Source organism: Protopterus annectens, chromosome 13.part0, assembly GCF_019279795.1.
Source record: "Protopterus annectens isolate FY-2018-M chromosome 13.part0, PAN1.0, whole genome shotgun sequence".
NCBI classification, from domain to species: domain Eukaryota; kingdom Metazoa; phylum Chordata; order Ceratodontiformes; family Protopteridae; genus Protopterus; species Protopterus annectens.
Window position 1 is genome coordinate 1,162,448,355 of NC_056747.1, and position 25,464 is coordinate 1,162,473,818.

Consider the following 25,464-nt stretch of genomic DNA (forward strand, 5'->3'; position numbering starts at 1 on the left):
AAAATGTCGAATACCATATGTGCGAGACCATATGGTCGACATTTGGAAGTTCGAATATAGAATAAAAAAGAAACGCACCTTAACAGGGCAAGCCCCCCTGCACCCCCCTACTTAAATATACTAACTCCAAGACCGCACTTCAGTGCAGAAAAGGGAAATTCTCCCATTCTGCACCATACGGCGCCGTTAAAAGTCAATATTCGAACACCTGAAATGTCGATCATATGGTCTCGACCATATGATGTTCGACATTTCCAGTGTTCGAATATTTAACATAGACCCGACAAAAACATCCCCGATGCTGAAAGAAGAGGAGGAATACGAGTACATTCTGGAAAGTCCTGTTGTAACAAATCCTAAAACTTCTTCAGGGACAGTGGAATGTCATTATGCTCAAGCTGGAAAAAATTCATTCTGAAAATAGCTTCAGAGATAGAGAGTCCTTCAAAGGGAGGGGCAGAAGCTGCACTCTGTACAGAATCTGAATCAGAAACTGTAGGGGACAAAAAAAGAATCTGACCCTTCATAATTATTTTGTTGCTCAAAACCTTGAATATATCTTTAGAAAATGAAGTCTCTCTCTTCTTCTTTTACCAGAAACAGCTGAAGTGGAAGGATCAAGAGCCTGAAACAAACCCTGAGCTAAGCCCAATAAATCACTCCTGTCCAAAGTGGCTGAGACATAAGAAGAAACATGTCTAAGGTTTTTTTTTTTTTTTGACAGGAATTTCTGAAGAAGCAGATACACTTTTACCAAGAAAAACCTCCCTAAGGATAGGCATAGCTGAGTAATGGTTTGGGACGGTGGAAAATGCCCTAAAGCTTTGGAAGCTGGCTGACTGTTACATCATTAGCAGGATATAATCCACACAGCTAAGGCTACTATAGCAATGATCCAAATGACAAACAAAAAACATTCTCATTGTTGGGATACGACTACAGCAAAAAGTCCCCAGTGTCTGCCTAAGTAACAGAGCATCAAGGCAGCTTTCACTCTAGGTGGCATGGGTACTCCTCCCCACTGCTACGGAATGAATAGGCTTGAGTCTGACTCATGGACGTTTGATGGTCTGCAGACAGGGGGAAAAAAGTACCTAGAAACAAAAAAAGGGAAAATGGTAATATTTAATATTATAACATTACAAATAAGGACCAAAAGAAAATATATATATATATATATATATATATATATATATATATATGTAAGAAACCTCATGGTAAAAAAGTGCAATCTGTCAAAAAAAGAGAGGAATCTTTTAATTCATTGATTTGACAAGTAGTTTAAATAATATTTCCACCAGACTTTAAAAGGAAGTTACTGTAGTGGACTGTCCTTCACAGCAGACAAAATAAAATTATTATATAAAATTATTAATTGCCACGGTGGCTGAAACTTACTTATCAATGAGTCTTTTCATTACACTCAGCATCTTTAGAAGTAAACATTGTAAATCACATAATATAATAATATATTCTAAATCAAATTAATTAATTTCAGTGATATTTGCCATCACTAATAAACCTGAGGACAACCAAACCAAAGGTTGTACAAATCACCATGCATACACAATTCCAACATGGAGGTGAAAGTATGAAATTTATTAGGTGCTGTCATAACAGTGATTAATGAATGTTTATAAGAGCCTGATCTGGACTGAGGAATTACAATAAGACAAATGCAACCTAAAATATTTTTTTAATTACTGAGCCATTCCCAAATAATGAAAGTACAGTTGTGTAAGTAAATGCGCCATGACAGTAGATGTTAGAATGACCACTGCTGCAGCAGCCTTAGCTATATAGGTTACATCCTGCCAACAATATAAAAGCCGGTCAGCTTCCAAAGGTTTAGAGCACCTTCACCTAATCTGCCTAAACCAAGCCCTTCAGTGTTTTCATGCCAAATGAGAGGGAGGCTAAGCCCTGACAGGACACAGGTAGGAGTAAAAATATGTACATATATACACAGCCTGGCATAATCAAAAAAACAGAGAGAGATGGAGGTAGGGAGCAGCTACTGCAACAGTGATCATTTGAATATCTACTGTGACCGTAAGTTTACTTACAGAACTATACTATGTTCGTTATATCGATCACTGCTACAGTAGCCTTAGCTAAATGGATAAATTACCTTAGCTTAGAACATTTGTGAAGTGGAAATGGAAGGGTCCACAAGCCCCTGGAGAATGGCTCTAATAAAGCCTGATTTGGCCATAGTGAAGGAATCAAGCTGGTACTGCTTTACAAAAGTATGTACAGAGGACCAACTTGCTGCTTCTGAAACACTTCTACACTCCTGCCCTTTCTAAAAAGCCACGATGAAGCCAAGGCCCTGATACAATGAGCCTTGACCCTGTCTGGAATAGTTTTGTTATGGTAAGAATAATAAAAGGTAATAGCCTGAGACCCATTGGGAAACAGTCTGTTTTAACACAGGTTCCCCTTTTTCTTATCCTCACAAAAAATGAACAACTGATCTGAAGATCTGAAAGATTTTGTTCTGTCAAGATACTACCCCAAGTTCTCTGTGGATATTCAGGTGATGAAAATCCTTTCTTCCTCATTTCTAAGTTCAGAAAAGAAAACAGGGAGCTGGATAGTTTGGCTTAAATAACTCAGATACCACAACAGGCATACAATAAGGATTAGTCGGACTTCCAAGATAGCTACACACTGATCAATAGCTTAATTTTATCCCTCCCAATATGAAGAAACTCAGAAAACAACAGTCAGTGATACTGACGGTAAAATTCAGTTACTGGTAGTATGTACATTGCCTGGGTGCCAGAAGGAAAACATTTAGAGAACATAAAAGAAAAACAACCAGAAAAGGTGAAGAGAAAACACTGTTTGTGAAGAATCCTACAGCTATTCAGCAAAAAGGACTTCAGCTTTGGTACAAGAGATAGCAGAAAAAATAAATCAAATGTACTCAAAGGTGATTTACATAAATGAAACACTGAATGAGTATATCAACTCAAATAACAAAAGATGGAAAAAATAGAAGAAGCTTTAACTAACTATTCAGACAAACTAACATCATTTAAAAAATCAGAGGCTGAAATGAAGAAAAGGCTGGGTGAGTAGGCTTCTCAAGATGAGCTGTTTTAAAAAATGAGTGAGAAAACAAAGCGCACAGGGAAAACCTGAGATTTTCTGCTGTACCAGAGAAACTGGAAGGAACATGCTGTATTAATTTTTATGAAACCACAAATAAACAAAAGGACTGGTATTCAACAGCAGAAGTCGTTAAATGAAAGGGCAGATTGTGTGTATGCATCACACCTGGCTATGAGAAAGCAGCCAAAACCTCTAATAGTAAAAATGCAATCCTACCAGCAAGATGAGTTGATTCTGACAAAACTGTGGCAGAAGGACAGAGCACTAAAAGATGGAGGCAGTACACTTCCTGTGAAAAATGATTAGTCACTGTACACCAGGGAAAAGAGAAGTAAATTGAGGGGTAAATTTATTCCAGCAATCAGGAAATGTTGAGAAGCAGGTGTGAGATTCAAGCTGCTATATCTAGCTATCTTCAGAATATTCTTTACTGAAGAGTGAAAGTAATTTTTTAATGCAGAACATGTTAAGAAGGAAATACAAAAGTGTGTCTAACAAAGTAAGCTGCCACACAAAAAGGGACCCTGTTTCTTATTCTACTGATAATAACCTCATAGAGATATTATGCCAGTGAAACCTTTACCAATGTTCCAAAGGAAAATGCTTGAGAGACCGAAAAAAAACACAGGTGTTGACTAGAAGAACCTTCATTATAGGTCAATTCAAGCCTGTGAGTGTAGTTGTCAATCTGGGACAATTGTTCCTATGGGGGGGGGGGGTTAAACATCATTAATTGACTATGTACATAGTTTTGTGTGTTTGAATTATGTTAATCACTTATGGGGATGCTCTGGATGTGTGTGCATTTTTTTATTTGAGGGTTTTCGTTAAAACAAAACAGTCTTGTAAGGTGTGACATGGGTTCATAAGAAACGACTGCATAAAAGATCAACCTACCAAACATTAGTGCATGCATACAACAGAAAAGCTGAAACCAGACATTTAATAACTTGTTATTTTAATGGCAACATTTTCCATATTATGTTTGAATGTGAATGGTCTCATGGGAATATACAACAAAGAAAGAGTAGTAAATGATACTAAAAATGCAGAGTGTACATAGCTATGCTACAGGAGACAAATTTGGAAAAAAATGAGCATGTGAACTTGATAAAGAAAGGATTTCATGATGGTTATTCAGAGGAATATCTGAAACAAAAAAAAGGGGAGTACTTACATTAATTGCTAGAAAAGCTCCAATAGTGATAGAACCGGGAAAATATAATAATGGTAGATTTGTAGTACTAAGTGGCTACTGGCAGGGACGGAGGATTATGCTGTATGCATTCATATTCCCCTAAAACTGCTACAATGGAGCAGGAGAAGTTACTTTTAGATAAGGACTGGAATTTGATTTGCAAAAGTGAAGATGTATTGGGGGGCACTAGAAGGGAAAATATAACAACAGAGGGCAGCTATTTGAAGAAATTTATACAAAATATTTAGTACAAAAGATGTGAATTCAGTGCACAAACTAAAGAAACCAAAAACAATTAGCAACACAATAATTGAAGCAAGCGTAATCCAGAGATAGCGAAAAGCAGGACAGCCACTGCGAATAATAAATTCACTTTTAATTGTAAGCGCTTTCGAAGGGAACTATGCCCCAACTTCCTCAGACAAAATACAACAAAAATTCACTCGCTTTATAAAAGACATGATAACGTATCTATTAAGCAATTAATCAATTATTCAATCACACATTTACATCCTTGGTTAAAAAGCATTCTTAAAGCTTAGAACTAAAAATAGATCCAGGACTATATTACTCATTACCTATTACACTATATATCACTAAAAATGCAACATTATATTCAACTTACTATGTGTTAAAAAAAAAAAAATATATATATATATATATATATATATATATATATATATATATATATATATATATATATATATATATATATATACAACTTATATAATTACAAGCACAAAAGCTCTATTCACCCTATCTAAAAAATACTAATGCAGACAATCTCATATAAAGACATATGCTCACTAAGAAAACATAACAACGACATAATAACAGCTTGCTTTGACAGAGAAATATATATTATTGACAAAGGCCCACCTACATGTAAACAAATTATCTACCTAGAGCCTTAAGTTTTAAAATACATTTTATAGACAAATATTCATTCATCCCTGGTGGAATATGGGCTGATGTTCGAATTTGCCATAATAATTCCTGTTCTTCCAAGATGAGCTGCCATGGACCCCCCCCCCCGGAATCTATTTTGACTTGCTGTATGACAGAATATGTGAATTTATGCATAGGGTTATCTATAAGTTTTGCTAACGCATTATTGATATCACCCTTGCTTATAGCGTATTGATGTTCATAGATTCTTTGTCTCAACTTTCTTTCTGTTTTCCCTATATAATACGAAGGGCATAAATCACAAGTAGTAACATAGACAACCCCTTTAGATTCACAATTATATCTGTCTTTTAAAGTGTATACCCTATCTTTAATCAAAATCTTATTTCCTAATTTAATATATTTACATTGGGGACATGCTCCACATTTACTCATGCCAACAATTTTAGGATGTTTTCTATTCCACCCCACCAAGTTTTTTTTAAATTTGGGCCTCTTCTATATGTGAATCCCGGTCTTAAACCCAAGGCTTTACTCAAAGCAGAATCTTCCATAATGATAGCCCAATTTTTTATGAAAATTTCCTTTATTTTACATTACAGTGACCATGAAACAGTGGAAGACCACTTTGCAATTAAGCCATGATAAATGACAAATTACTATCCCAGAGATAAAAATTCAAAGGAGGATATTCCAGTGTGACTCTCTTGTCACCACTGCTACTCTGCCTTGACCTTAACCCATTAAGCTGTCTACTTAGCTTAGGCCATGGCTACAATTTGGCTCCTAGAAAAAAACAGTGTAAAGACTTCTCATATTCTCTTTGTCGATGATTTAAAACTGTATAGATCATCAGATGAGGAACTGAAAGCACAACTGCAAGTCGTCAAAACTTTTTCAGATGATGGTCTTGATAAATGTGCAAAAGCAACCTTTAAAGCAGGAAAACTGCAGCACCAGGAAAACATCAGTTTGGGACAATAATGTGATATAAAAGAGCTTGAGAAAGAGGGAGTGTATAAATATTTGGGAACTGATGATCAACAATAAAACATGAACAAATGTGAATAAAACTTAGCAAGGAATACTTTAGAAGACTTAAATTAATCCTGAAAACAGCGCTGACATCTAGGAACAAAATCCAAGCTATAAACCAATTTGCTCTTCTTGCCCTAACTTATAGTTTTGGAGTGACTGACTGGCCCCCAAAATGTGTTGGATAGATTAGATAGGAAAACAAGAAGGATGTTTCATGATCACCAAATGATTTATAAAAATCAGTGCATGCCAAATTATTACTCCCCATTACGAAGGAGGGATGAGGCTCTTTGAAATTGATTACATGTAGAGATCTGTAATCGTGGGACTCCACACATCTGCTGACCTCACAAGACCCAAATGCAGTGAAAGTTTTGAAACATGAGGAGAATAAATCTAAGATGACTTCTCTGCTTAACCTAGTAGAAGAAAATCGGCGTCAAGCAGGAATGGAAATCAAACCTGAAGTAGATAAAAATCAGGCAGCAACTGAATGTGCCAAAAAACAAAAGAATAAATATAAGGTGAAGAACCAGATGAGATGGCAAGAAATGTGGAAAATGCATAAAATATAGATGTAAGTATAGAAAACTTCTGGAAGAACCTCATGTTGATCAGGAACGAATGCAGGAATGGTTAAGGAGAGGTGAATTCAAACTAAGATGAAAGGTTAATACTGGCGGCCCATGATAGTGGTCTGCATACATGTTGGTTTACAAAGTCCTTTGAACGTGTGGGAGAAACAGACAAATGTAGGTTTTGTAAAAGTGAATTGGAAACAGTCGCACACCTCGTTGCTGGCTGTGACATACTAATGGCAGAAGGACTGTATACTGAAAGGCATAATAATGTGGCAAGATTGTTGCACTGGGGATTCTGCAAACATTATGGTACTGAAGTGGCTGAAAACACTGGAAACATGAGCCAAAAAGCATCATAGAAAATGATCTTTCTTTCCTTGCTCAGCCTCTGTGAGAGCTACTGGTCACCAGGATTGCGCTCCTGATATTAGGGTAAACTGGACTGCTTGTTGCCGCGGTTAGAGTACAATTGCTTATTTAAGGTGACAACCCTTAACATCCCTCCCAGACTATCAACTCTAAAACTACTCGGGTGATTATAACTACCCTGATTCTGAGTCTATATCATATGTTCGAATTTTGAAAATCTCAAACGCTCTAAAGAGCGAAAATGCCAGAACTCGAATTTCTGTTATTGCGATTGCAGTACAGTGAAGATTGGAATATTTACCCTTTCCTCACTGTAGTGCAATCTCAGAGTTGGAATATATATTTAGCGGGGGGTGTGGGGGCACAGCTCCCCACAATAAGGAGTTTTGAGTTCTGGCATTTTTGCTCTTTAGAGCATTTGAGATTTGATCATTCGATTATATGATACAGACCCCTGATTCCTGCCCTCAAAGAAATGCCAGTGCAACAACAGACAGCTGAACCAGCCATTATTATAACCAATTTAGATGATAACCCTTAACATCCCTCCCAGACTATCAACTCTAAAACTACTTGGGTGATTATAACTACCCTGATTCTTGCCCTCAAAGAAATGCCAGCACTACAACAGACAGATGAACCAGCCATTATTATAACCAATTTAGCTGACAACCCTTGACATCCCTCCAGGACTATCAACTAACTACTTGGGTGATTATAACTACCCTGATTCCTGCCCTCAAAGAAACGCCAGTGCTACAACAGACAGCTGAATCAGCCATTATTATAACCAGTTTATGTATGTGTATTATTCTATCACTTTCGGCCATTTTCACTTGCAGTGTAATTGCAACCTCTTAGCGTCCACTCCCTTTCATCAATGAGTAGTGCATTACCGGGTCCGACCAGTCTCACCACTCCTATCTCTTTCCTTATCCTTCCTGCTGTAGCCTTTGTGCCAGTTACTTTTCTGTCCCATAAAAACAATACTGAATACTAACTCCCAGGTAGGTTTTTGTCCAACTACGTCTTTTTTTCATGCTACCAGCTATTTTTTGTCATCTGCTCTGTAAACCCCATTACTAAAGACTCTGGGCTTACCGGAGTTCTCACAAATTGTTTTTTGCAGGCATTAGATTTCAACAAGGTGTAGTACCTTTTTGCCATTGTGATACCTCCCTCCCATCTCGCGGGTTTCTTCACAACACCTGCACTCATACCTGTGAGGCTTACTCCCATCATCCCTTGCGGGATTCAAAAGGTCTCTCTGGTGTTCCACGTCATTTTTCTTTCCTTGCTCAGCCTCTGTGAGAGTTACTGGTCACCGGGATTGCGCTCCTGATATTAGGGTAAACTGGACTGCTTGTTGCTGCGGTTAGAGTACAATTGCTTTAATTGCAATTATAGCTCTCAGTTTGCAGTCATCGGTGAACTTGGTTAGCCATAGTCCTCCTGTGTTTGCCTGTACTGTCCCAGGACCGAGCCTTGTGGGACACCACTTGTGACTGGTTTACAGTCAGACATGGAGCCCGCTATTCTTACCGTGTATATATAAACATTTCACAGTTTTAAAATGTATTCATAACTTAAATGGTATAAAATTGTCTCATAGTTAATTTACTTTTAGGCAGGTATTTCTACCTATCCAAAGCCAAAAGCTTTAATACAGGACTAATGGAAATATGTTCATTTAAACCCAGCCAGTTTCCTATGTCCAAATGTAACTGCCAGTACAATTCCCATTTTTCCAGAAGAAGTGACCAAGCTCCACCACGTATCTCAGTCTTGTTACTATCAATAACTGTAAATTTAAAGCTATGGCCATCATTTTTCATAGTGTGCTTGCTCAGAGTGTTTGTTTCCTTCCTAATTTTTATGTCTTAAAGATGTTCATGTATACGATTTTTAAGCTTTCGATCAGTTTTTCCTGTATAAAAACAAGAATGTCTGGTACAGAAAGCACAATATATAAATATAAATTTCTTGACATTAAATTAAAAGAACTTGTCTGTAACAAAGCACACATATGTAAGGATATGTGGATTTTTTTGAGTTTAATTCACAACATATCCTTCAAGGAGAGTTACTTTTTTGTAACTGTTGATATTAAAGACCTCTACTCTGTTATACCCCACACCACTAGCTTAGAATGGTTTAATGAGTTTCTACATGATAAGAACATTGAACATAGTGATGCTGTATTATACATGCATATATTAGAATTGCAATCTGCGTCCGGCCTGTTGTGGAATATACAGCATTGAATTGTAATTTTAAATGTTGCATGCCTACAGCAGATTACCGGCAGAGGTTTTTCTCAGTTATCTGGGCTATGTAATAGTATAAAAACTAGACGTGTACTCCCTTACTTTCAGCTTTCAATTAGCAGACATTTTATCAATCCTTCTTTTGTCCTGTATGCATTTATGTAGTACTCTACTTGGTATGTAACTGCATAGTGAAGCAATTCCTAGAAAGTGTATCTGTTACATCAGCGTCCTAAACTGCTACTGTTCTTCTCGACTTAACGAAACAGCAGTCTACTTTCTAGAATTAAATGCTTATGTACCTTACGTGGTCTTGGTAATATGGCTGTGTAGCAACAACTTTTTTAGTGATTCAAACTGTTCTCTTTCTACTTGATATAACATACTACTGTAAAGCTTAGCCTAATATCCTAGGTTGGTCTGTATTTGCTGCTAGAATTTGTTGGTTGTACTCTGACATGGCGGGCGTGTTGCACCGTTGTATAGAGTTACAGTACTTCAATTCATGAATGCTTTTTTACTATTTTTAAGTTATTCTTATATCATTTAAGAAACTGTACTGTATGCTAACAATTACATTTGCAGGTTTCATTTTTTGTGCTGTATACTGGTTTATTAAGAATTTGCATTAGTTTATTAAGAATTTGCATTGTTGTTGCTTCTATCTTTTCTTCTCTGCTACCCACTCTGATCTTACAGTAATACAACACATCTCTGTGTAGTCCCCATTCCTTGACCTACCCTACTGCAATTCCTCCTCCATATCCTATTCCTGCTTATCTTTCCCCACTGCTTTTAACCTGCTCCCTCTTTCTAACCTATCTCTTCCCTATTTGTAACATTTGTCTCCTCCACTCAACTATCTAGACTGTTGTTACCTTCACCGGCACTGTTGTTTAATCCCCTCTGCTCTTCCCTCTTTTTTCTTAGGTGACAACCCTTAACATCCCTCCCAGACTATCAACTCTAAAACTACTCGGGTGATTATAGCTACCCTGATTTGTGCTCTCAAAGAAATGCCAGCGCTACAACAGACAGGAGAACCAGCCATTATTATAACCAATTTATGTCTGTGTATTATTCTATCATTTTTTGGCCATTTTCACTTACAGTGTAATTGAAACCTCTTAGCACCCACTCCCTTTCATGACTGAGTAGCGAATTACCGGGTCCGACCAGTCTCTCCCCTCCTATCTCTTTCCTTATCCCTCCTGCTGTAGCCTTTGCTCCAGTTACTTTTCTGTCCCATAAAAACGATACTGAATACTAACTCCCAGCTAAGTTTTTGTCCAACTGCTTCTTTTTACATTCTACCAGCTAGTTTTTGTCCATCTGCTTTGTAAACTCCATTACTAAAGACTCTGGGCTTACCGGAGTTCTCACACACTGTTTTTTGCAGGCATTAGATTTCTAAAAGGTGTAGCCCCACTCCGTTCGCCCTCCATTCTGGGCTCACTTCACTTCCCTACCCTACCCCCATTCCCACCCACCTCTTTCATTTCCTTTACAGATGCATAACCACTCCTACATCACACCCTCTCACTCATTAACCAATCCTATAACTTCCTCCCTATTTCCACTCCAATTACTCCTACATCCTTACATAACTGCATTCTCTCACTATGTATTCTTCTACTCTACAATCTCTCTATCTCATTTCATTAATTGTCACTCTTCCTCTACTCTCAAACCTTACAGCATTAAACCCTGATGCTCTACCCACATATGCCAACTTTACAACTCCACAAACAGACTCTAATGTGGTCTCTTACTCTAGTATCAGCCCTAGCATCTACAACTCTACTCCTTTTCTCTTTAGAAAACATACATTACTCCATTCTAAATATCCTCATTACTATAAAATAAACTATCCAGAATATTTACTTCTCCCCCTCTCTCTGAACTACTAGACCTAACCCATAATCTGTATTCATTTTACTCTTCCCTATTACTCTCTGGTGATATGCACCCCAACCCAGGGCCCCCCAAACAACACTTTTATCTCAACAATGACACTCCCCTAAATCCTTTAGTCATCTCCATTTAACCACTCTAAACTTTCAAAGTATCTGTACCAAAACCTCTGAGTTCCATGCCAGGCTTACCCAAAACTGAACTCAAATCCTAGCTGCTACTGAAACCTGGTTAAAACCTTCAATACAGGACTCTGAATTAATGCACCCTGATTTCAATGTAATTAGAGTAGATCAACAACATAAAAGAGGGGGTGGTATTGCCCATATTTATCCCAAAAATCTCAACATTTCCCCATTCACCAATCCCATTCCACAATTCCAAAACGCTGAGATCCTAATCTCCTTCCTGGATATTAATAACTCTAAAAAAAAAACTTCTGTATAATAGTCATATATATTCCCCCAGGAAACAATATCCTCATTTAGAAGCTATACTATCTTGGATCTTCTCTACTATCAAAAACAAAACTATTACCTTAGGTGACATGAACAATGATTGGGCCTCAACTTCCTCCATTCAATCCCCCTCTAGTATAAAATTATTCCATTTTTCACAACTAATTAACACTAACACCAGGTTTAACTTCAAATCCAAAAAGATGCGATTCTAGACTGGATCTTGGTCTCAGATCCCTACATATGGCACTCTGTCAAACTCCCTTAGTGACCATCTCCCAGCCTGTGCTATTTGAAACTGTTCTTCCATATCAAAAGTCCATAACATTAGGGTTATTCAAGACTTATCTAAATTCTGTCCTAAGACCTTTACCAGCATTCTAAGTAGTCACAACTGTAACTGTCTCCAAACTCTCGCTCTAGATGATGCCCTTCTTTACTTCAACAACTCCTTTCACAGTTTAACTCCTACTACATACAACAGAATTAAATCTAACCATATCCCATGGCTATCTAAATCCACTAAAGAAATTATGTAAAACAGCAACAAAGCCTGGAAATGCTGGCTCAAATCCAAAAATTCTCCCCACCTCATCCATTATAAACAGCTTCGAAACCAAGCCAAAAAACATATCTGCAAAGACAAGCAAAAGTACTTCTGGAACCTACAAACAAATAGGAAAACTAACCCAAAACTTTTCCGGTCTTCCATTAATAATCTACTCCACCCAGGGACCAAATCTATTCCATGTCCATATCATAACTAGACCCCTGACCTTATCGCCTCTAAATTCAACTCCTACTTCATTGATACTATAAGTCAACCTTACTTCCTCATTCTCCTCAGCTCTACCATCCATCCCCCTCCCCACATCCAGCCCCTCTCCACCACTACACACTCTCTCCAACCCTCATTCCCCAACCCAAAAATCTATCAAGGAACCCCATTACTCTAGAATTCAGTCTCTCCCCTATACCTACATCCTACATAAAAAAAACTCCTTCAGAATCTAAAGCCATGTTCTAATTCTGCCGATAATATTCCTGCCAAATTTCTTAAGATAGCCGCTGACTCAGTAGCTTATCCTATAAACATCCTCATCAACAGGTCTACCCAAGAGTCATATGTAAAAGTCCCCGAAAAATGACACTAAAAAATGAATGTATAAAAGAAACCGTTTATTACATAAACACTTGCCCTTAACAGTAAGAACTTCATCCGACAACCAACAAAAAACAAATAACTCAATTTACACTAGATTCAATGACATCACAGAAACAATTAGCTAAATAAACACACCTCCTTAAAGATACCAATAAAAATATGTGTGTGTGTTTATATATATAAACATTTAACAGTTTTAAAATTTATTCATAACTTAAAAGGTATAAAAATGTCTCATAGCTAATTTACATTTAGGGAAGTATTTCTACCTATCCAAAGCCAAAAGCTTTAATAAAGGACTAATGGAAATATGTTCACTTAAACCTGGCCAGTTTCCTCTGTCCAAATGTAACTGCCGGTACAATTCTTGTTTTTCCAGAAGAATTGACCAAGCTCCACCACATATATCAGTCTTGATACTATCAATAACTGTAAACTTTCATAATTTTCTATAACATAATTGCTCAGAGCATTGTTTCCTTCCTAATTTTTTATGTCATAAAGATGTTCAGATATACTATTTTTAAGCTTTTGATCAGTATTTCCTATATAAAAACACAAATATCTGGTACAGAAAGCACAATATATGACTTTATCAGAACAATTAAATCTAGACTGCATGACAACTTCCTTATTGTTAATATTAAAGATACTACCCTCAAAAATAAATGTGCAACAGTTGCGTGTGCCACATTTACTCATATAATCTTTCCTCTTAGTAGTAGAACTCTTTTTCATCTCAAAAATGTTCTTAAGATTTTTACCATTTTTAAAAACAACCACTGGACTTCCCCCCACATATGGTCTCATACCCTTATCCTGGGTTAAAATAGACCAATTTTTAAACAAAATATTTCTTAATTCAAAACAGTCCATTCTATAAACAGTTACAAAAGTCGTCTTATAATTTTTCATACTAATATTTTCATTTTCTACAAGAAGAAGGGGGTCAGTACTTGTATTATGGTCTGATAATAGAGGAATAATGTGTCCTTTTTTCCTTTTATTAATGACCTCAACCATAATATCCATAATAAATGTACCAGGGTATTCTCTGTACAAAAAAATCTGTTTAAGTTTATTACATTCATTAAGAAATGCATCCATAGTGGAAAACATGCGGGCTGCACGTACAAACTGCCCTTTATAATAACTTTTTTCTGTTTAATGAGGTGGGTATCAGAAAATTGGAAGAAAGAGTTGGAATAGGATTATTTCCTATAAATTTGAGATACTAACCTTTCGTTTTGATAATCTTTAATTAATAAGACATCCAAAAAAGAGATGTTATCAAAACCAATGGTATGGGCAAATTTCAGAAAGTTAGTGGTATTATTTATATAGGAAAGAAAAGGATCTATATCTTCCCCAGGGCCATCCCATAAAATGAACACATCATCCAGGAAACGTGTACAACAGTTGAAGTGTATAGCGAATGAAGAAGGAAAAAGAAACTTCTTTTCCCACTGTGCAACAACATTAGCATACAGACCCCCACAACACCCCATCGCCACCCCTTCCTGCTGTAGATAGATCTAATTATCAAATTAAATAAAATCATTTGCTACATCAATTCTAATACATGCGTGTATAATACAGCATCACTATGGTCAGTGTTCTTATCATATAGAAACTCACTAAACCATTCTAAACCAGTGGTGTGGGGTATAACAGAGTAGAGGTCTTTAACATCAACAGTTACAAAAAAGTAACTCTCCTTGAAGGATATGTTGTTAATTAAAATCAAAACAATCCACGAATTCTTACATATGTGTGCTTCATTACAGACAAGTTCTTTTAATTTAATGTCAAGAAATTTATATTTATATATTGTGCTTTCTGTACCAGATGTTCTTGTTTTTATACAGGAAAAACTAATTGAAAGCTTAAAAATCGTATACATGAACATCTTTATGACATAACAATTAGGAAGTAAACAAACGCTCTGAGCAAGCATATTATGGAAAATGTTGGCCATAGCTTTAAGTTTACAGTTATTGATAGTAACAAGACTGAGATACATGGTGGAGCTTGGTCACTTCTTCTGGAAAAACGGGAATTGTACTGGCAGTTACATTTGGACACAGGAAACTGGCTGGGTTTAAATGAACATATTTCCATTAGTCCTGTATTAAAGCTTTTGGCTTTGGATAGGTAAAAATACCTCTCTAAACGTAAATTAACTTTGAGACATTTTTATACCTTTTAAGTTATGAATACATTTTAAAACTGTGAAATGTTTATATATACACGGTAAGAATAGTGGGCTCCAGGTCCGACTCTAAACCAGTCACAAGTGGTGTCCCACAAGGCTCGGTCCTGGGACCCCTACTGTTTGGCATATACTTCTCAGACGTATAGGCAAACACAGGAGGACTATGGCTAACCAAGTTCGCCGATGACTGCAAACTGGGAGCCATAACTGACTCTCCGGCTGACACAGACATTCTCCAAAAGGGCCTTACTGAGATGGACACCTGGTGTCAAAGTCATGGTCTCAAGCTAAATGCCAAAAAATGCATAGTCATCCTGTTTGGGAAAAACAAAACACCTATGAATTACCACATAGGTTGCAGCCCCCTTAATACAGAAAAGGTAATAAGAGATCTGGGGACCCAGGTAGATCGTAATCTCTCCTTTGACAATCATATTGCCAAAATAGTTAGGAAATCCTTCTATGTAGCCCATCTAATTACTAAAGGGTTCGCATCTAGAAATAAAGAGGTTATAGTGCCCCTCTACTGGTCACTCATCAGACCCATCATAGAGTACAATGCCTCATTTGGGATGCACCTCACAAGACACTTTCAACAGCTGGAAAGACCACAAAAGTACTTCACCAAAAGGATTACTGGCCTCAAACATATGTCCTAGCAGCCCAACTGGAAAAATTCCAGCTGTACTCAGTCGCATATCGCTTAATTAGAGGTGATCTCTGCCTGAATTACAAAGCCATGTCCAACTCAGAATTGAATCACTTCGAGCCACTCGCTCTAGTGAGCTAAACCTTGCCACAGCAATAAATAGAACATGCTAGAAGGATAGATTCCTGTCATAGAGACTCCCCATGCTTTGGAACAAAATTCCTAACTACATTAGGCAGAGCCCCTCACTAACACTCTTCAAGAGAAACCTTGACGAGTGGATGGGTAACAGAAAATACACCCCTGGGATCACTTCATTGGCTCTTCTTGACAGAGGCTCAGTTAATTAATCAATGGGGTGGCGAAAGCTGACACAATTTGGCTAGGCTTATAAATGCCCTCGGGCAGACAGCCTAGAACCTACCTATGAACCTATATATATATATATATATATATATATATATATATATATATATATACACACACACATATGTATGTATGTATGTATATATATATATATATATATATATATATATATATATATATATATATATACACACACACACACACACATTTTTATGGGTATCTTTAAGGGTGTGTGTTTATTTAGCTAATTGTTTCTGTGATGTCATTGAGTCTAGTATAAATTGAGTTATTTGTTTTTTGTTGGTTGTCTGATGAAGTTCTTACTGTTAAGGATGAAAGCGCTTATGTAATAAACGGTTTCTTTTATACATTAATTTTTTGGTCTAATTTTTCGGGGACTTTTCCATTGAATAGGAGCTTTCCTCCAACTGTTCTGGCAGCCTTCTCTTAGATTTAGTTGGTTTGGTGTTCTTCGTGTATTCAAGAGTCATATGTCCCTGACCTTTGGAAAAAGCAATAATCTTCCCTCTACATAAAGGTGGCCCATCCTCTGATATCTCAAATTTCCGACCCATTGCTATTCTGTCTCCTATATCAAAAATACTAGAAAAATGCATTCAAAAACAACTTCTCCATTACCTTCTAAACAATAACATCCTCTCCCCTATCCAGCATGGTTTTCCACCAGTGCATAGTACAACTCCTGCTCTGGTCTCCTTCCTAGATATTATCAATAAAGCCAATGACTCAGGCCTTCTAGTATCAGCTCTCTTTTTAGATCTTTCCAAAGCATATGATATTATGTCCCACACCATTCTCCTGACACAACTCTCATCCATAGGACTTTCCACGCAATCACTTAATTGGTTCAAGAGCTATCTCTCTGACAGGAAACACGTTGTCATATGGGATAACCCCATTTCTCCCTACCTTCATAACCCTACAGGCGTCCCACAGGGCTCAATTTTAGGACCTATTCTGTTTAATATTTTCATAAATAATCTCCACAAAGATATTCCAAACTCCTCCCTAGTCCAGTATGCAGATGATTCAACTACAGTCTGCTCTGCCCCCAACCAAAATTCTCTACAACAAATTACTCAAACAGCATTTTTCATAGTAGAATCCTGGCTCCACAAAAAACACCTTTCTCTTTATGCCAAAAAAAATAAGCTTATGCTGTTCACCCCCAAAAGGAATACTACTTACTAAAATTAAATTAGTAACCAATACCAAGTTACTAGGTGTCATAATAGATAACCTAAAGTTCGATCTGTATATCCAATCCAACATCAATAAAACACACAAAAAAAACAGGGCTACTGTACATGCACAACAGGTTTCTCTCCTTACCAGCTAAACAAGCTCTTGCCCTCACCTACCTTCTACCATCTCTAACCTATGGTGCACTATTGTTAACTAACCTGCAGTCTTCCCTAAAACTAAAGCTAGAATCCTGTTACAATAAGATTGCCAAATTTGCTACAGGTAGTCACCACTCTTCCCATCATTGCTCTGCCCTAAGGAAACTACAATAGCTAGAAATCTCTCACTACCTATTACTTATTCAGCTAACCACTCACAAATTCATCCATAAACCATCATATTGTCCTGCTCTCAGTTCCCTACTTGCTCTTTACTCCCCACATTGGCCCCTTCGATCTGACCACCAACACTTACTCCAAATCCTTAAACCAAATCTATCTGCAGGAAAACTCCTATACTCCTGGACCATTGCCAGACTATGGAATAACCGCCCTTCTGCTATATGTAGTAAACTACACCCCTCAAACTTCAAAACTGGCCTTCATAATCATCTCCTTTCTAACTGGATATGTAACTGCACTAATGCATCTACCTTTTCCTGTGATGCAGTTACCCGACTTCCCTCTGTATAAATCTCAGCCTTGCTTCCAAGCCTCACAATCTACCTAATCACACTGTATTGCATCTTCGCTATCTAATATCCTTAACCATTCTATCTTTTACACTACTTGTTGTAACTGTATTAACCAGATTCCCTCCTGCTATTAACCTTATGTGCCTTGTCACTACTCTACAGTGTATCTGTATTCTTTCTGCTCTTATTTCTATATTCCCACAATTTTACTAGAGGCACAAATCCTGTACCACTTTCTATTCCACTATGGTATATCTTACTCATTCTTAATTTCCTCTCATGGTTACCGTGGACTTTCCCGGTAACAAATGTCAATAAATAAATAAATAAATGAAGAAGTTTACTTCACATGGGATCATCCATTACCAACAGTTCAAAAGACAGATGCTAGAAAACCGGATATAGTGGTCCATGAAAAGAAGACAAAAGTAGCATTGATCATTGAAATCACCACACCCAGTGACTACAGTGTCTTGCATACAGAGAGACACAAAGTCATAAAATGTCAGGATTTGCAGGCAGAAACAAGAGCAGTGTGAAAGAAAGATATCCAGACAGTCCCAATACTAGTAGGAGCAATGGATCATATAAAAAAGAATCTACAATCTTATTTAGATATGTTACTACTACTTGTAACTCTGTGCGAATTGCAGGAGGAGTCATTACTGGGCACACTGCAGGTGCTGTGAAGAGCAATTCTGGCTGATATCAAAGATTGAAATAATACTAATTTCATGAATTTTAATTGTACTTTGACTAAGGAATGGGGTCCATTCCTGTCATGGTATTAGAAACTCAAAAGATCCTGAGAAAATAAAAAAGCCAGAAGATACAACAAACCTACTGGCCAATAAATTTAGCTCCAACTTTACTCCTCTCTCTCTCTCCCTCAACCTTCCCTTATGAAATAGCATCAAATATAACTCCCCCCGCTATCTATCACTAGGAAACAGGTCCTTAATACTATCTCTAAGGTCAAGAACACTACATCAGTGGGCCCAGACAATATCCCAGGATGCCTTCTAAAGAACATGAAACATGACCTATCAGGGCCTCTGGAACTGCTACTTAACAATATTCTCCAAATAGGCTTTGTGCCTCATGAATGGAGAACAGCAACAGTCATCCATTTGCACAAAGGTGAGCCATCTACAAACCCTGCAAACTGTAGACACAAGTCTCACTAGTCTTGCATGCAAAGCCATGGAAAGAATTATCATGGAAATGATCAATAATGAATAATGATATATCAAACCTACAAACACTGGACCCAGCCCAGTTTGGTTTCATCAAGGGCAGGTCACGCCTACTCAACCTAGTGGACTTCTTTGAGAAGGTCACCAAAGCAATGGATGAGGACAAAATGATTCACACTGCCTACCTTGACCTGGCTAAGGCATCTGACACCATATCCCACTACAGCATTGTTGACAAACTTAAGAGGTTAGGTACAAACTCATATGTCACCTGGTAGATAGCCAACGGGCTCACAGACAGGACCCAGGAAGTTAGAATTGGGGAGTCCACTTCAACAAAGAAGTCAGTCACAAGTGGAGTCCCTCAGGGATCAGTCCTTGAACCACTCCTTTTTTGCATATACTTCTCTGAACTTGAGGCCAGCGTCAGTAATCTCTGTCTGACTAAATTTGCAGATGATTGCAAATTAGGAGTTGTCACTGAATCCCAAACTAACACAAATGTTCTCCAGGAGGGGCCGACACAGACAAACAACTGGTGTCAGAGCTATGGACTAAAACTAAACGCCAAGTCATGGATAATAGTATCCTTCAGGAAGTCAGCCACCCCTGGTAACTATCATACTGACGACACACCCTTTAGAGTCGACCCAGTAGTCAGGGACTTAGGGGCAAACATAGACAGTAATCTAGCCTTTGACCACCACATGTCTGCAGTAGTGAGGAAATCATTCTATGTTGTGCAACTTACAAACAAAGGTATGGCATCTAAGTCCAAGGAAGTCGTTGCTTCACTGTATTCGAGTACAATGCCCACATTAGTACGTACCAAACCAGGCATATCCAACAATGGAACATCCACAGAGGTTCCTCACTAAAAGAATACAAGTCTTAAGTAAAATGTCCTACAGGCTTTTGAGGGGAGATCTATACCTGACATACAGGGCATTGTCAGACTTCACTCTGATGGACCGCCTGCACATCCACAAGACAAACAGCACCAGAATTATCCATTCTAAGGACTGAATCTTGCCTGTGATATAAATAGGACCTGCTGGAGAGACAGGAATGTGTCACAGAGATTACCCAGTCTCTGGAACAGGCTCCTCATCCATGTGAAGCAGAGTTCCTCCCTAACCCAATTCAAGTGCAACTTGGACAACTGGATTGGGAACAGGAAATTCACCCCTGGTTTGGCACCTATGTCTCTAATGAACACAGGCAATGGGTAAATGGTTTAACTCCCAAGCTCTAACTTGTAAATGTTTCATCTCCCAAGCCCCTGCTTACAATTATCATGAGTATCAGAACTTGTCAGAGATTTGGGACGCATGGCTAGGCTTAAAAAGGCCCTTGTGGTTGTTAGCCTATTAAACACATATGAACCTATGAAGTGTGTGTGTGTGTGGGGGGGTCCTCTCTGATAAGTTCTGTTTGAACACAGGAACTAGACAGGAGTGTCTTCTTTCCCCTTTGTTATTTGCATTACATTTAGAACTATTGGCAAAGAAAACAAGGGACTCAAAGATTCAAGGATAGAATTGGTATGGTAATCAAGAAAAGCTGGCTTTATTTGCAGATGATATTTTGTACCTGATAAAACCAAACAAAAAGGACATTTCAGTGTTGTGGAACATTATGAGACAATTTCAAGCCTTTCAAAACACAAAATTAATGAAGATAAATCAAAGCCAATAGCTGTAAACTATCTACCCACACAAAAATATGTTCAGCAATACCCATATTTATGGGACATGATAAAATGTCATACTTAGAAGTATGGGTTAAAAAGGAATCTGTTATGGCAGCTAAGAATATGTGGGAAAATAATACAAAAACTGAGAAATGGGAAGCTCTGTGTTATGGACATGGATAGCAAGATAACAAAAAAGTGAAATATTTTTAATCCCTTTAGTTATATATACAGGCATATTTTTGTCAACCAAAGGAGAATTTGTGGATAGCAATCAATAACGAGTTGAAGGATTTTATCTGGGTGGGGAAAGGGCAACAGTCAAGTGGGATAAGTTGATTGTTTCAACAGAACAAGGTAGTTTGGGATTACCTGCTTTGCAGTGGCAGCTGGTGACTTCAAATTACAGGAAGGCTGCAGGAGACAGCTGAATGGGTGGGGCGAAGGGGTGTGACCAACTAGAAAGGGTTGTGGCTATGCTCAAAACCACAACTGGAACTTTAATTAAATACACTGCCCTGGGTGCCAAACAGTCATTACAAGAGTCCAATCAAGACAAAATGAAGTGTGGAAGAAAAAAATATTTCCATGCATTGGCTACATGACAACTTACTCAATATCCAGATGGAAACAGGTTGTGAGGCATGAAAAAATAAATTACTTTTTAAATACATTACTGGAATGCCAGTCAAAATCAAGTATAAAAAAAACAAGCAGCATTCAACTCAAACCACTACTCCTTGCACTACAGTTATAATTATAATTTATATTCAGCTTTATTAAAGTACCAAGTAACATGCTGAAAGTAGCAATCTCTGTGATACCCCCACTTGTAGAAATGTTTCTTATCCAAAAAAGACCTGCTGCCTGACACAACTATCTACTTGTTTCATGGGGAAGACATGATCAAGTAAAAAATGAACAGCAAAACAAGAAACAAGCTCAAGATAAAGTGCTTAAAGGATTCCTGCACAAGTTATGGACCACATATTACAGATTTTCATTCTGTTTAGTTTACGGATAAAGCCTGCAAAGATGACTGCAAATCTCCAACAAAAGATGACTGCAAGTCTCCAACAAATGTAATGAACTTCTGAAAATACTGTAATCCTGTCCTTTTATTACAAATACTGTCATATGCATTTCAATACCCAAGGCTTATACATTATCTAGTTACGTAAATGTTCTCTGCATGGCAGCAACGAAAAGGCTTTCAATGCTGGTAATTCTTTAACAGTATGCTTATTAAAGCTTACTTGCATCTTACAATCTCCGACAAGCTTACCTGATGGTCATTAAATCATTGCTACTTAAACAGCGCAACAGGGCACTGTGACAGCATGCATTTCCTGAATAATAAGAAGCATAAATCAACAGTATAAAAATATGACAGAAAACCAGAACATTCTGCAAAATCAAGGACAGAGGAAAAGCCATGGTCGTACTTGTGGTCTACCTTGGATGGCGGAGTACTCTGCACACTTACACTGCATAACTGCTCTTTGCCTTCCTTGGACACATCCAGAGCCACTAGAATGGGGAGTGGGGTGCAACAAGTATGTCACAATTTGAAATGTCTCTGGCTGACAGTGATGGCTCTGACACTCATACCTCTCAACCTCAGAGCAAGAAATCTGGACAAAGCCATACATAGAACTAGAAGTGGGACACGGGCCCAAAAATAAGGACAATTTTTAAATATTGCTCTTATTAACTTAGATAATAGAACAGTAATAAATCTTGCATTAGTACAAATTTTCTGAAGGGTATGAAATCTGAAACTCAAATGTCTGCCATTATTTTCTAACTTCAATCTTTAATGACTTGCCACTAATCTGCCAGAAAACCACAATTTTATGAAAAACAGACCAAAAATGTGATGCAAAAATATAAAGCTGCCACACAATACAGCTGGGAACCTGTCAAAAAAGGGACACATTTTTAATATTAACACTGTTGAGCAGCTAACAAAATAAGAGCATCTACATGCATTTCTGAAATAAAAGTAATCTATAACTCTGATCATTAGTTATATATAATTGTAAACCCTCCACGTTTTCTTCCAAAATTGCCATTTTGAGGAGGGATTATTAGGGGAGAGCAACATTTTGAGCCAAAATTGGGGACAATTGAAAGGTTTGGATATTCCTAATTCTACAAAGCGATTTGCATGTACCTCTCAACCTCTTAATGCAGGAAATCTGGACAAGGCCAAACATATTGGGGGAACATACAAACACTACTAAAAATTGCTCTTGTATAATCTTAAGACAGTTGATAGACTAACAGGTCTTGCATTAGCATGCATTTTTCTGAAGGTTATGACGTCTGAAACTCAATGTCTGTCATTTAGTGACTTCATTCCTAAATGATTTGCTAGAAAACCACAAATTTTATGAGGAACAAACCAAAAATAAGAAGCAAATATCTATCCATACTGCAAAAATATGGACAACTGAGAGGTATAGTTCAACCGGGGCTGTCTGAGTGGCTTTTCATCTGTCTTGATTTTGCAGAATGTTCTGGTTTTCTGTCATATATTTATACTGTTGATTTATGCTTCTTATTATTCAGGAAATGCATGCTGTCACAGTGCCCTTGTTGCTCTGTTTAAGTAGCAATGATTTAATGACCATCAGGTCATGGTCGAATGGAGCCTCCCCCCTGCAGCCATTCCAATGTCCAATTCCTTGGTTATTTTGCCCCATTTACCATAAACACTGTAATGTGCATACTGCTTTACTTCTGCGATGATTTAGATTTAATTTGAAAGTTTTATTTTGCATTTTACAGCACAAACCCTAATAGATATCTGTTAAACAAAGCAATGCGGTCTCACAATGAAAATAGACTTAGCATTAAAAGTTCTCTGCCCTTGAAACTCACATGCATTGAAACAGCATTGAAACCCACATTCAAAGAAAATACATTTTGCCAGTGGCAGATAAAGATTAACTTTGGGCTGTTTTCAAAATCATAGGCCCCCTTGAACATGAAACATACACATGCTCTTTGATACACCTTCCTGACTGTATTACATTATATTCCTTGTACAATACAGTACAGTTGTTAGAGGGCATTTTAAATTTATTGTTTTGAACATTTTTCCAGTAAACAATGAAACAAAATGCATGCGCTTATGACAAAACTGCCCAATTCAGAACATTTCCATCATAAAAAGTCTACTCAACCTTCTATAGTCCACCAGTATCAGTACATATGCACAATCTCTGAAGGAGTAAAATCCACATTAAAGAAATCTGTAACTAATAAAGAAGTTGCTGCTAGCAAACAACTTTATAGGTCACTGTTTCATCTACAAATAAAGTGCCTGTTGCTCTTGAAGAATAAATTGCCTATGTTGCATGCATAACAAAAATGATAAGCTAGTAATACCGCAATAGGGAATGGATGGCAAACTGATAACAGGTTCATAGTTACTAGGTACTTTTGCCAAAAAGGACTACAGCATCCACCCCCTTTAAAACACAGTACAGTATCAGCAATCCATCTACCTACTGTGGGAGTAGAACCCACAGCCTTCTGCATCAAAAGCAAGTACACTACCTGTTTTGCAATTAACAATGCAAGCAAACGGCATAAGCAGCACTAAACTTTTGTTCCCCTGCAGCTCTCAGCTCCTTGTAAAATCTACTCGACACTCAGCTGCATCTCTGAACTTTGCAGCACAAGAAATCTGGAAAAAGCCAAAATTTATTGGGGGGAGACAAAAACCCAAAAACCAGGGACACATTTTAAACATTGCTTGTATAATGTTGGAAAGTTGCTAGAATAAAATGCTGTGTTACCACCATTCATTTCACTGCCACGTCTTGAACCCAGGGGATCCTGTGCAAAACAGTCAAAGAAACATACCACTATGCCAAATCAGCTGAAACAGAGGAAGACAAACTTAAATGGCTACCATTTAGTGAATTCAGTTCTCACCATAGCTGTCAACCTCTTCGCAAAAAACACTTGAAAAAAGCCAATAAATGTGGGAATACAGCTGCCAAACGTATTCAGTGAACTCAGTTCTCACCATAGCTCTCAACCTCTTAGCAAAAAACATGTGGACAAAGCCAGTAATGGGGGAATACAGCCCCCCAAACATTCAGTGAATTCAGTTCTCACCATAGCTCTCAACCTTAGCACAAAATACCTGGACGAGGCCAATAATGGGGGAATACAGTCCCAAAAATATGGGCAAATTTCAAATATCCATGTTATAAACTTAGACAATTGATAGAATAAAAGGTTTTGTGTTACTACGTACTTTCTGAAGAATATGAAGACTGAAATTCAAATGCCTGTTATTTTTAAACATTTGTTAACCAGGAAACTAGTCTGACTTGGAACAAAACAAAGCCAATTTTCAGCAGAGCAGGGAGAAACACTCCAGACACATCTTTGTAAGGGATGGGAG

The 25,464-nt window shown here is 37.6% G+C and overlaps 1 protein-coding gene across 6 annotated transcripts in view; it reads right to left on the reverse strand.

Moving 5' to 3' along the window:
• The window catches only part of HDAC5 (histone deacetylase 5), a 2,571,411-nt gene that overhangs the window by 915,446 nt on the left and 1,630,501 nt on the right, over positions 1–25,464 (reverse strand). The window lies entirely within an intron of this gene.